We start from the raw sequence: 14721 nt of genomic DNA on the forward strand, positions 1-14721 counted from the left end.
ATATTTATTTAGACCTTTTTGATATTTATTAAAGCAATTAATTACACACCATGTAAGTGAGAGAATCAGGAGAAAAACCTTTTAAAAAGTTTTCTCCAGGTTTGTCAGGGTCACTCTAAAGAGCCTTCTGTGAAATGATCATCCATCCAGTCCTGATGCTGTTACAGATGGTGGTGACACAAGTTAATCGACAAGCTACTGCCCAGTGGTGCCCAATGGCTTGTAGGATCTGCCCAGTAGCCCCATTTCAGCACCGTACCTGGATTACGCAGGGACTCAGCATTCTCGGTCCCTCCTTGTTGCTGTGTGATTTGTCAGTGTTGCCACGGTGCCGTGGTCTGAGCGAGACGACGTAACCACGAACACTTAACCTTCTCTGATTGATTGATTGATTGTTTTTCAAGTTTTAAAACTTCGATCCACCCCTATGAGAGCAAGTTATTGTGGAACTATTTTTGGTGTAAAATCATTCCAGAGTGTGTACTATTTACCGATAGCTGCATGAAAGTAAGATTCGTGTTACTTTGGCTTTTTTGTCTCCGTTGACACGGTTGCACATTTCCAAGTTACTACAGCGTGAAAACTGTGTGTTAAAAAAAAAACAAAAAACAAAATTAAAAAAAGAGATTGTGGCCTGGTTTTGTAAAAGTTTTAGGTAAAATTACAATTGATTGTTTTAGGAATCATTATTAAAAATTTTCTGCAATCATAAAGCTATATCAAGGTGTTGAGCTTAGCCACTATGCACATTGTAATTATTCATCGTGGCTGTCCAGTTCTATGATGCATTCTGGCATTTTGTAAGCTGCTCTGACTAGCAATATATAGGTTCATTTAATGTGTTAACATTGGTTAATAAATGTATTTAAAAAAAAACTGCCTTTAATAAGTTGTTGATTTAGTCCATTCCCCTAGACCAAAACAAACACAGCTGTATCACATGGTAATCATATACTGTGGGCGATCCATTGGTGACTGTTTAACTTTATATAAAATCAGTGTGTTAAAAATAATTTACTTAAACATTTGTTTAAGTTGAATTTACTTCTACCAGTTGTCAAGTTCAGGTTTGTTTGACTACAAAGCCCCTTTTCTGGGTAAACTTATGCTAGGCTGAACATAAAGATAGATAGAAAATTATTCAATGAACATTTGAAATTAGTCAATATCATCAATTTCAATACATCTAGAATCAATCACATCCATCATCTCACCTTGCATCACTGCACTCCTCCAACCAATTCACATGATGCCAATCTCAATTCAAGCCAGACTGTAATGTAGTAAGTGGCTCGACCCTCTTCTTTGCCTCCCTCTCTAATTCAGTGGTTCTCAAACTTTTGACATCAGGATCACAAGAGGGCTTGTTCAAACACTGCTGGCCCCCACCCCCAGCATTTTCATCGCCGACAAGTTCCCAAGTGTTGCTGATGAGGGCATCCTTTCATAACCACTGCTTTACTGATGAAAATAAAAACAGACACTTTCATGAACAATATCCATAAAGTTACAGTATTTTACAGAGTCTAGGGCCCATCTGTAGACTTCCCCCCTCCCCCAGAAGGATCCAGGTCCCTCAGGTTAAGAATCCTGGATCCAGTGAGATTAGAGAAGCAAAAATAGGAGAGGTAGCAAGAGTCCTGTTACTGTGATCTAGATCAGAGCCTCTCAAATGTTCATGTGCACACAAATCACCTGCGGATCTAGTTAAAATGCAGACTCTGACTTAGATGGTCTGGGGTGGGTGGAGCTGGTGACTCTGCCATTTCTCATAAGCTTCCAAGTGATACTGCTTGTACTGGCCAGGGATTACACCTGAGAGGCTAGGTCTTAAAGGATATGTAAGTGCTCAGAAGTTTAACTACTACTACCACACTAAATTATAAACTATAAAACAATGCTGTCAAGTGAAATTATGTAACGTGAGGTACCTAAGAAATTTAAAATTTTCTAGTAACCATACTAAATATTAAACCATTAAATAACCATATTAAATATTTAACCGTATTAAGAAGGAACAGGTTAATTTTAATAATATATCCTACTTAACCTAGTATATCCAAAATATTTCAATATTTAATTAATATAAAAGTGAGACATTTTATATTCTTGTTTTATACTAAGTCTTCAAAACCCAGTGTGTGTTGCGTGCTTTCAGCACATCTCCGTTCGGACTAGCCACAGTCTATTCACGTGTGGCTGATGACCACCCATGTTGGACAGAGCAATCTAAAAACAAGAGCTTTGTCTTACCAAGTAAGGGCCCCCACCAGCACCTGACCTGTAGTCAATATGCATTTAGCAAATGTTTAGTAGAGGTCCTCCTTGAAACCTAGGAGCTGACAAGAAAAAAGTTAGTTTTCACCAGAATTTGACCTCTCTGAGGGTAGGCTTAGTCTTTCAGAGTCTGAGACTTGAGAGCTTAAAAATCTTCCAACAACCTCTAAACTGACATTGCAAGTAGGTAGCCCTGGAAAGTTACCTAAGGATCCCTATGGCTCTACAGGGCAGTTTGAAAACCTTTATCTACTCCAACTCCGTAACCTCATACTGGAGAGAAAGCCGAGACCCAGAGCTGCTCAAAGTCACGAACCAGGTTCCTGATGACATACCTCCTGTTCTACAGCCCCATGAAGATGGTCTGTGTCTTAATAAAGTCTTGCAATGATAAATAATCCCTACCTCCAGGAACAGGAAAGAGTATAACTGGAGGTATAGACTGCTAAGGAAATTTAGAAGACACAGTGTAAATATTATTCATTCATTTAATAAATACTTGAGCTCCTACAGCATTTGTGTTAGATGCTAAGTGTATGATAATGAGCAGAACAGACATATTTCCTGTCTCTGTGTAGCTTACATTCTAGTAAGGGCATCAGTCAAATAAGTACAACTTAAATTATAACCCAGAGTTGGGTGCAATGAAGAAAAAATATGGGACTATAGGATACAGAGAAAGCATACAACAGGAGGGGAAAGAATTAGGGAAGGCTTAAAAAAACCTGTACGTAAGCTTGAACTTGAAAGGTGAGCAGGAGTTAGCTGGGGAAGAAAGGCATTCCAGAGGATCCAACACTGATTTCGGAAGATTCATTTTTTTCCTTCATATTTTTACTATGAACATAGCTTTTAAAACCAGGAAAAAAAGTTACAGAAGAAACAAAATTCTTGGCTAGAGCGGTCTGCAGGGTTAAAGGTTACAGGAGAGTAATTTTTTTCAAGCAATGAGAGAGATTTGACATGGTTAAGGAAGCCATCAGACAGGAAGCAGGAATGAGGGTGATGCCATGAGAGAATAACTAGAGGGTAACCTCACAGTGTCTGTGGAACACAAGATGAGATGGTTCAAAACGACAGATGATAAAGAAGTGAAGATGCGAGAAGCCTACTCTTGAAAACTGCTCGTGAATGGGAGGGAAATTATGTTTAGGACAAGAAGAGGCATAGACAAGTGATATCAGCATCACTGTGGCGTAGGGTGTTCCTCCTTTCGTCCTTTTTCAACAAAGAATTAGGGCATCTTTCATGAACACAAGCACCTCTGTGGTTGCTGTGGGAACCAGCACCATACGCCAGGGGACCGGTAAGGGGTCTTGCCCACCTCTGCATCTGGTAATAGGGTTAGGGTTAGACCTTGATATGGGCTGTGGAGCCCATGGGGCAATAAACTTGCCTGACCCTTCTGGCTGCAGTTGGGGAAAAACCTGGAGAGTGTTGACCTGGGCAGACACCCACAGAAGATAGAGAAATTGCAGAAATCCAGCCTTTCCTAGGGGAGATTACAGCATGTCATTGGAGAGGGAGAAAGTTTGGATGCAGTGGCTCTAGAAGAACTTTCTCAGCACTGCACCCCCCCCCCCCAAGGAATCACTGCATACAAAGGATCTATCTGACAGTGGTGACCTCTTTCACAAGAGACAAGGAGAGCGATGAGTGAGTACCTAGCTAGCCAGTGGTGTGGGAAGCAGCTGGAGAACCTGTCTCTCCAGCAGCACCCAGAGTACTGAAGCAGGACTTCCATGACTGCCAAGAGGGAGGAGATCAGGAAAGAAGCAGATAAAAATATCAAAGGTCTTTAAAGCGATGCAGTTCCTGCTAACTGAACTCAGCAAGTCCACCCATGAGCCTCTGGGAGTGCCACTCCTGGGGATCCCCTTACCAGGTCCATGGGCATCCCCAGAGATAAGCTCACACTTTCCCCCACTCTGCAGCCAGCATCTTGTGCGTGACTCCTGAGTGCAGCAGCAAAAGCAAGCTTCAGTAGACACAGCGTGTGATCAGAGAACTGGCCAGGGTCTGTGGGCAAAGGAGAAGCCAGAAACTTGGGCTGTAGCATCACCTTCTCAAAAACAAAGAAGCCAGTGGCCAGTCTGGTGAGTTGTAAGAACCAAAAAAGATACAAAAGCTTTAAAAGTTTGCCACAAAAGGGAACAAGCAGAGTGGAACAAGGGTACCCAGAAAAAGGCAGAATTAATGACAATACCAACAAACAGAATGCCCCATTTGAAGACAACTAGCAAGGATTTGAGGAGGTGTCTGCTACTTCAAATGCAACAGCAGCAACACAAAACTACAAGGAACATGAAAAATCAAGGAACCATGTCATCGTTAAAAGATAATAATTCTCCAATAACCAAGCTTAATGTCATGGAATTTTGTGATCTAGTTGATAAAGAATTCAAAATAGCTGTTTTGAAGAAACTCAACAAGCTATAAGAAAGCTCAGAATGACAATTCAATGAAATCATGAAAAGAAAAACACTGGTTCAAAATGATATTTACCAAAGAAATAGAAATTATAAAAAAGAACCAAGGAGAAATTCTGGAGCTGAATAACTCAATGAATGAAATGAAAAATGCAGCAGAGAGCATCTGCAGTGGAGTCCAGCAAAGGGGAGACAGAATAAGTGCGTTAGGTGATGGGAATTTGAAATAATCCAGTTAGAGGAGAACAAAGAAAAGGAGAAAGAATGAAAAAGAGTGAAGAAAACCTATATGACCTATAGGATTCCATCAAAAGAACAAATAGAATAATTGGGGTTTCAGAAGGAGGAGAGGGAGAAGGGAGCAGAAAGTTTATTTAAAGAAATAATAGTTGAGAGCTTCCCAAACCTGGGGAGGGAATGAACTGGAAATCTACATTCACAAAGTTAATAGATCACCCTATTTTCTCAGCACAAAAAAGACCTTCTTCAAGATACATTATAACAAAACTATCAAAAATCACAGATAAAGAATTCTAAAAGCAGCCAAAGGAAAAAAAGACTATAATCTACAAAGGAATCCTCATTAGCTATCAGCAGATTTCTCAGCAGAAACCTTATTGGCCAGGAGAGAGTGGAATAACATATTCAAAGTTTTGGAAAAAAAAAAACAACGCTGCCAGCCAAAAATGCTCTCTCAGGCCAAGTTACCCCTCAGATATGAAGGAAAAATAAAGATCTTTGTAGACAAAAGCAGAGGGAGTTCATCATCATAGATCTGCATTTCAAGAAATGCTGAAAGGAGTTCCTCCATATGAAATGAAAAGATGCTAATCAGTGACATGAAAACATAAGAAAATATACAACATACCGGTTAAGGCAAATACATAGTCAGACTTAGAAAACTCCAACTCTGTAATAGGATGGTATGTTACTCATTTAACTGTAGCGTAAAGATCAAAGGAAAGGTATTAAAATAATTACAGATACTACAATTTGTTACTGCATACACAATATAAAAGAGTTAAATAATGACATACAAAATTTTAAAAGGGGGAGTCAATAAGTGAAGATTTTATAGCTGATCAAAGTTAAGTTGCTATCAGCTTAAAATGGACTGTTTTATCTATGAGAGTTCTTATGTAAACCTCACAGGAATCACAAAGCAAAAACCTAGAGTAGATTAAAAAGGGGGAAACAGAGAGAACCACCACAAAAAAATCACAAATTTACGAAGGTGGGCAGAAACAGATGGAAAGGAAACATTGGAAATGCAAAACAACCAGAAAATAATTAGTAGGATGACATTAGTAAGTCCTTGACGCTAAATGTAAATGGATTGAATTCACCAATCAAAAGCTAAAGAGTGGCTAGATGGATTGAAAAAAAAAAAAAAAAAAAAGCCACACAAGACCCAACAATATGCTGCCCACAAAAGACCAACTTCAGGTTTAAAGACACATAAGCTCAAAGTGAAGGGATAGAAAAAGATATTGCATGCAAGTGGAAAGCAAAAAAAAGAGCAGGGATAGCTATACTTATATCAGACAAAACAGACTTTAAGCCAAAAACAGTAATAAGAAAGAAAGTCAATATTTAATGATAAGGGGGTCAATTCATCAGGAAGATAAAAACAACTATAAAATATAAAATATATATGCATCCAACATCACAGCGCCTAAATATATTAAGCAATAGTAACAGAACTGAAGGGAAAAATAGAAAAAAATACAATAGTTGGGGGATCCAATACCCCACATTCAGCAATTGTTAGATTATCTAGACAGAAAATACCAGGAAATGTTGAGTTTGAACCATACATTAGACTGAACTGAACTAATGGGCATTTATAGACATTCCATCTAACAGAAGGAGAATACACATTCTTCTCAAGTGCATACAGAACATTCTCCAGGATAGATCTGTGATATGACACAAAAAATGTCTCAGCAAATTTAAGAAGACTGAAATCATACCAAGTATCTTTTCTAACCACAGTAATGTGGAACTAGATATCAACAACAGAGGAATGCTGAAAAATCTACAAATGTGGAAATTAACACACTCCAGAATCACCAATGGGTCGAAGAAGAAATCAAAAGAGAAATGAGAAAATACAGCAAAACAAATGAAAATGGAAACAAAACATACCAAAACCTATGGGATGCTGCAAATGCAGTTCTGAGACAGAATTTTATACCAATAAATGCATATATTAAGAAAATGGAAAGATCTCAAATAAACAACATAACTTTACACCTCAAGGAACTAGAAAAAGAAGGAAAAATGAACCCCAAATTTAGTGAAAGGAAATAAAGATCAGAGCTGTAATAAATGAAATAGAGACAAGAAAAACAATAGAAAAAAAAACAATGAAACTCAGAGCTGTTTTTTTGAAAAGATAAACAAAATTTACAAATCTTTATTTGTAAAAAAACAAGAAAAAAAGAGAGAATGAATACAGAAATAAATAAAATCAAAAATGAAAGGGAAGAGGTTACAACTGGTACTACAGAAATACAAAGGATCATGAAACTATCATAAACAATTATACACCAGTAAATTAGATAACTCAGACGAAGTGGATAAATTCCTAGAAACATACAACCTGTCAAGACTGAATCAGGAATAAATAGAGAATCTGAACAGACTAGTAACGAGTAAGGAGATTGAATCAATAGTCAAAACTGAAGCAGACTCACAGATATAGAGAACAAACTAGTGGTTACCAGTAGGGAGAGCGAAGGGGGAAAAAAGGGTTATTATGGGATACATGAAATCATGTGTATAAAACTTTTGAAAATTGTAAAGCATTATAGAATGTAAAGAATCTTTCATTCAACAAGAAAAAAGGAAGAAAAAGAAAAAAACAATTCTAAAATTTGTATGGAACCACAAAGACCCTTAATAGCCAAAGCAATCGTAAGAAAGAATAACAAAGACAGAGGTATCACACCTCCTGATTTCAATCTATATTACAAAGTTAGAGTAATTTAAAAAGTATGGTGCTATCATAAAAAGAGACACAGAGAGGTCAATTGAACAGACTAGATAGCCCAGAAATACCCGCCTCCCCCATTTACGGTCAACCAATATTTGACTAGAGAGCCAAGAACACTCAATGGGAAAAGGACAGTCTCTTCCACAAATGGAGCTGGGAAAGCTTGAATAACCACACAAAGAGTAATGAAATTGGACCCCTATCTTACACCACTTACATAAATTAACTTGAAGTGGATTAAAGACGTAAGCATGAGACCTGATGATAAAACTCCTAGAAGAAAACATAGGAAAGAAACTCCTTAACATTAATCTTGGCGATGATTTTCTAGATATGACACCAAACACACAAGCAACAAAAGCAAAATTCAACAAGTGGGACTACATCAAACTAAAAAGCTTCTGCACAGCAAAAGAGCCAATAAAAAATGAAAAGACAAACTATGAAATAGGGAAAAATATTTGCAAAACACATATTGGATAAGGATTTAATATCCAAAATATAAACAACTCATACAACTCAATAACATAAAAGCAAACAATCTGATTTAAAAATGAGCAGAGGAACCAAATAAAAATTTTTTTCGAAGACATGCAGGTGGCTGGCTAACAGGTACATGAAAACATGCTCAACATCATCAGTCACCAGGAAATGCAAATCAAACCACAATGAAATGTCACCTCACACTGTTAGAATGGCCATCATCAAAAAGACACAAGAAAACAAGTGTTGACCAGGATGTGGAGAAAGGGAACACTTATGTACTGTTGTTGGAAATGTAAATTGGTTTAGCTACTATGGAAAACAGTAGGGAGGTTCCCCCAAAATTAAAAATAGAACTACCATCTGATCCAGCAATTCCACTCCTGGGTATATAGCCAAAGGAAGTGAAAACAGGATATCAAAGAGATATATGCATTCCCATGTTTACTGCAGTATTCACAACAGCCAAGATATGGAAACTACCTAGGTGTCTGTCAGTGGATGGATGGATGGATAAAGAAGTTGTGGTACTTATACATAATGCAATATTATTTAGCCATGAGAAAGAAGGAAATGCTGACATTTGTGACAACATGGATGGACCCTGCGGTCATTATGCTAAGTGAGATAAGTCAGACAGAGAAAGACAAATACTGCATGATCTCATTTAAATGTGGAATCTAAAAGAGCCAAACTCATAAAAACAGACAGTAGAATGGTGGTCACCAGGGACTGAGGGGTGGGGGAATTGGGAGAAAACTTGCAACCAATAGGCAAATAAGTTTTGGAAAACTAGTACGCAACATAGTGATTACAGACAACAATACTATATTATAAACTTTTGCTAAGAGACTAGGTCTTAATTTCCACCACAAACAATTATGTGATGTGATGGATGTGTTAGCTAACACTACAATGGTACCCATATTGCAATATATAAATGTACTAAATCAACATGTTGTACACCTTAAACTTATACCATGTTATATGCCAATTATATCTCAATAAAAATAAATTTTAAAAAAGAAGAATACATTTATAATTTAACAAGGAGAGCTGATTGACAGAGAGTGCAAAGGTGCGAGTCTTCTACAATGTAGAATTTTTAAAAATTATCTTTTGTTTAGCTCTTTTTGGTGGTTCAGAAATAATTATTAAATAGCAATTATGATAATAGTACATCTGACTATAGACTGTGGTCTGAATTCTATTATTTATGGAATATAACTTCATAAGAGTTTCTGTATATTCACCACACAGCTCTTTTTTTCTTTATTCTTTTAGCCAAAGAACTTTTATTCCACTGAACCAACTATCTTAAAAAAATTTTTTTTTGCATTTAAAAAATACTTTTAGAACAGTTTTAGTTTTACAACAAAATTGAGAAGAAGGGACCAAGATTTCCCATATGTCCCCTTCCACCACACATACACAGCCTCACCCATTATAGACATCACTCACGAGAAGTTTCTAAAATTTTTTACCAAGGATGAGCCTACAGGAACACATTAGTCACCTAAAGTTCGTAGTTGACATCAGAGTTCACTCTTGGTGTTGTACATTCTAAGGGTTTGCACAAATGTGTAATGACATATATCCATCATAGTATCATATAGAATGTTTTCATTATCCTAAAAATCCTCTGTGCTCTGTCTAGTCATCTCTCCCCACCACCATCCCTGGTAACCACTAATCTTTAAATTGTCTCCATAGATTTGTCTTTTCCTGAATGTCATATTGGTGGAATCATACAGTATTTAGCTTTTTCTGATTGGCTTCTTTCACTTCGTAATTTATCATTTAAGGTTCTTCCATGTCTTCTCGTTATCTGAGAGCTTATTTCTTTAGCACTGAATAATATTCCACTGTCTGGATTTACTTCAGTTTATTTATCCACTCACCTACTGAAGGCAACTATGAATCAAGCTGCTATAAACATCTGTGTGGAGGTTTTTGTATGGACATAAGTTTTCCTTTGGGTAAACACCAAGGAATGTGATTGTCGGATTGTATGGTAAGAGTACGTTTCATTTCGTAAGAAACTACCAAATTGTCTTCCAAAGTGGTTGCATCATTTTGCATTCCCACCAGCAACGTATGAGAGTTTTTGTTGCTTCACATCCTCGCTGGCATTTGGTGTTATCAGTGCTTTGGTTTTTGATCATTCTAAGTAAGTTGTGTAGTGTTATCTCATTGCTGTTTTAATTTTCATTTTCCTGATGAAATATGATGTGGAACATCTTTTCATATGCTTAACTGCCATCTGTATATCTTCTTCGGTGGCATATCTAATCAGGTCATTGGTCCTCTTTTTATTTGGGTTGTCCATTTTCTTATTGTTGATTTTTAATAATTCTTTGTATATTTTAGATAAGAGTCCTTTATCAGATGTGTCTTTTGCAAATATTTTCTCCCAGTCTGTGGCTTGTCATTTCATTCTCTTAACACTGTCTTTCACAGAGAAGTTTTTAATTTTAATGAAGTCCAATTTATCAATTTTTTTTCATGGATCATGCCTTTAATGTTATATCTAAAAAGGCATCACCATACTGAAGATCATCTACATTTTCCCCTATGTTATCTTTTAGGAGTTTTACAGTTTTGTGTTTTACACTTTGGTGTAAGATCATTTTGAGTTAATTTTAGTGAAGGGTGTTAAGGTCTGTGTCTAGATTCATATTTTTGCATGTGGATGTCTAGTCATTTCAGCACCATTTGTTGAAGATACTATCTTTGCTCCATTGTATTGCTTTTGTTCCTTTGTAAAAGATCAGTTGGCTATATTTATGAGGACCTATTTCTTGCCTCTCTACTCTGTCCCACTGATCTATTATCTATTCTTTTTCCAATACACACTGTCTTGATTACCAAGGCTTTATAGTAAGTCTTAAAGTCAAGGTGCATAAGTCCTCCAAATTTGCTCTTCTCCTTCAATATTGTGTTGGCTATTTTGGGTCTTATGACTCTCCATATAAATTTTAGAATCAGTTTGTCAATATCTACAAAATAATTTGCTGGGATCTTATTGGGATTGCATTGAGTCAAGGTAGGAGGAATTGACATCTTGATAATATTAAGTCTTCCTACCCATGAATAAGGAATATCTCTCCATTTATTCTTTGATTTTGTTCATCAGAGTTGTGTAGTTCTCATGTAGTTTTTATATGTATTTCACATTTATACCTAAGTATTTCATTTTGGGAGTGCTAAAGTAAATGGCATTGTGCTTTTAATTTCAAATTCCACTTGCTCATTACTGGTATATAGGAAAATGATTGGCTTTTGTATGTTAACCTTGTATCCTGCAACCTTGCTGTAGTCACTTATTAGGCCCAGGAGTTGTTTCATTGATTCTTTTGGATTTTCTCCATAGACAATCATGTCATCTACAAACAAAGCAGTTTTATGTCTTCCTTCCTAATCTATGTATCTTTTATTACCTTTTCTTGCATTGTTGCATTAGCAAGTACTTCCAGTACAATGTTGAAAAGGAGTGGTGAGAGGGGAATATCTCTGCATTGTGCCTAATCTCAGTGGGAAAGCTTTGAGTTTCTCACCATGAAGTATGATTTCAGCTGGTTTTTTGTAGATGTTCTTTATCAAGTTGAAGAAATTATCCTCTGTTCCTAGTTTACTAACAACAAGAGCATCAACAAAGTAGCAATACTGTCTTCAAATCTATGAACATAGGATGCGTTTTCTTTTACTTATATCTTCTTTAATTTCTTTCCGCAATGCTTTACAGTTTTCATTATACCCAAAGTGATCTACAGATCCAATGTAATACCTATCCAAATTCCAAAGACGTTTTTGCACAAAAAGAAAATCCCATCCTAAAATTCATATGAAATCTTAAAGGACCTCAAATATCCAAAACAACCTTGAAAAAGAAGATTAAAGTGGAAGGATTCACACTTCCTGATTTTAAAACCTACTACAAGGCTACAGTAATCAAAATGACATGGTATTGACATAATACTGACATAGGAATCGCATAGAGAGCCCAGTAATAAACCCCAGCATATATTTTCAAATAGTTTTTGACAATGGTGCCAAGACCATTCAATGCAGATAGGACAGGTTTTTCAACAAATGGTGCTAGAAAATGATATCCACATGCAAAAGAATGAAGTTGGAGCCTTGCCAACACCATATACAAAAAATACCTCAAAATGGATCAAAGACCTCAATGTAAGCCCTAACTCTATAAAACTCTTAGAAGAAAACATAGGGTCAAAACTTCCCATATTAGATTTGACAATGACTTCTTAAATATGACACCAAAGGCACAGGCAACCAAAAAAACAAGTAGAAAAACTTGGCTTCATGAAAATTTTTAAATTTTGTGCATTGAAAGACACTATCTACAGAAGGCAACCCACAGAATGGGAGAATATATCTGCAAACCATGTATCTGATAAGGGATTTATATCCAGAATACACAGAGAACTCCTAAAACTCAAAACAAACAACTCAATTCAAAAAGGGCAAAGGACTTGAACAGACATATCTCCAATGAAGAGCTACAGACTGTCAATAATCACATGAAAAGATGTTCAGCATCACTAGTTATTGGGGAAATGCAAATCAAAGCTATGAGATACAACCTTACATCTATTAGAATGGCTACTATCAAAACAAAACAAAACAGAAAATAAGTGTTGGTAAGGATGTGGAGAAATCAGAACTCTTGTGCACTGTTGGTGGGAATGTAAAATGGTGCAGCCACTGTGGAAAACAGTATGGCGGTTCCCCCTAAAAATTAAAAACAGAATTTTCATATGACCCAGCAATTCACCTCTGGGTATAAACCCAAAAGAACTGAAAGCAGTGTCTTGAAGAGATATTTGTACACCCATGTTCATAGCAGCATTATTCAACAATAGCTAAAACACGTAAGCAACCCAAATGTCCATCAATAACCGAATAAGTAACAGAAGGCAGTCAGACGTCAGAGACATCCGAGTAGTGTCAGTCACAGTAGATAGGGAGCAATGCCCCAATAACAGACCCTGAGTTCCTGAAGCTCAAAATTTCAACTCTGAAGGCCAAGGGGACATCCAGAAACCAGGCAGCAAGGCATGTCATTGAGAGATCAGAAGACAAAGGTCACTGCATGGATCCAAAGACCCCTCACCTTTATCCACCTGCAGAAGACACACTTCTCCCCCTACTCTAAAAACTCTTGAGGGGAAGAGCAGGAGAGGGGAAGTTAGCTCAAAGACCCAGTGTTCTTGTCCACGAGAGACTGCACCTGACCTGGGAGGACCAATTCTATAATCAGTTTAGACCAAGCTTTCCTTTGAACCAGGTCTGTTCAGTGAGTGAGGTCTCAGGTAGTAGGCAAGATTAGGTTTAAACAAAACAAATTATTACACATTCTTTGTTTAAAAAAAAAAAACAAAGGAATGACAATCTACTGTTTTCTAATTCATTTTAAAGAGGATCATAAAGATTAAGAAAGATCAAGCTATAACTCTTATAACCTTTTAGTAATTCCGGCCACCGAGTACCTGCTGCTGGAGAGTGAAGACATGCCATGGAGCACACCTTCTCCATTTGTTTGCCTCCAGTTTAAATCCTGCGATTTGTGTTCAGTTTCTTTCCGCTGTTGGTCTTTAGGCCAGAGAGTGGGAGCTCTTCTTATAAATAAATCACTTCCAAGCATTTTATCCTGGATTTTTACAAGAGTTTGCAGTAAGTTTTTCAGAAGCATAAAGAATGGTCTTAGGCACTGCCCGAGAATCCCAGAGGGCCTCCCCAGACCCAGGCACCTTCTTGGAGAGTGGCTGTGACATGCCCCCCCACACTGGGGGGACTCCTCACCTGGCCTTTGGGCCGAGAGCTGCATCTGCTCTGCTCTTGCTCCTTATCCTGGCTGCCCTGAGCCTGGGTCTGAACAGACAAAATACACAATTAAGAAGGGCTCAGAAAAAAGGATGAGGGAAGAGTGGAAAGGCGGGAGGGGAAGTTTACCTGGCAGAAGGTTCCGCGTACAAGTTACGTCTCACCGCCTTTTGTGCTAACCGTGCCCCTTGGGAGAGCAGCAGTCAGTGAGACCTGCCGTTTCAGGTCCCTTATCCGTGTGGAAGCTACCTTTTTCCCCAAGTCTGTCTTTGCATCCTTCACCTCTGTCTCTAGAACCCTTCCTGCAGCTCTGGGAGTAACAGATGTCTCCAAGCCCCTACCTGTCCACACGCATTTTTTTTTCTTTTTCTAAGCATCCAGCTCAGGTCCCATACCGAACTTTTCTTTGCAAATCAGTCCTTTCCCTCTGGTCTGATGTAATAATTAGGACTGGTTCCTTTTATCCGCAGAAATGGCATAGTATCTTGATGCTATACACATTCCTCTGGTCTCCTAGAAAGCGGCTGGTTCCTCCGGAATTCTGTTTGAGAGCATACAATAAGAGATGAGATTTTTTAAAAGTAAGTAAGTTTATGCACAATTGGAATGCAAAGCGGAATCTTTTCTGGTCTTGTAATATTAAGAAGTACAAGGAAAGTGCCTGATCAGTAGCAACATACACTTATC

General features: G+C 37.5%; 1 long non-coding RNA gene across 2 annotated transcripts; it reads right to left on the bottom strand.

Annotated features, from left to right (window-relative positions):
* Positions 1–645: 645 nt before the first annotated feature.
* Positions 646–14262, bottom strand: LOC309654611. 2 transcript variants are annotated; one of them, XR_014260335.1, is made up of 4 exons: positions 14164–14262; positions 14014–14082; positions 2254–13861; positions 646–1461 (listed from the first exon to the last, which is right to left on the bottom strand). It is a non-coding gene; the product is annotated as an uncharacterized lncRNA (long non-coding RNA). The 2 variants fall into 2 exon arrangements; XR_014260336.1 differs by having other exon boundaries at positions 646–13861.
* Positions 14263–14721: the final 459 nt, after the last annotated feature.

Source organism: Balaenoptera physalus, assembly GCF_965194825.1.
Source record: "Balaenoptera physalus genome assembly, chromosome: 2".
In the NCBI taxonomy this organism is placed as follows: domain Eukaryota; kingdom Metazoa; phylum Chordata; class Mammalia; order Artiodactyla; family Balaenopteridae; genus Balaenoptera; species Balaenoptera physalus.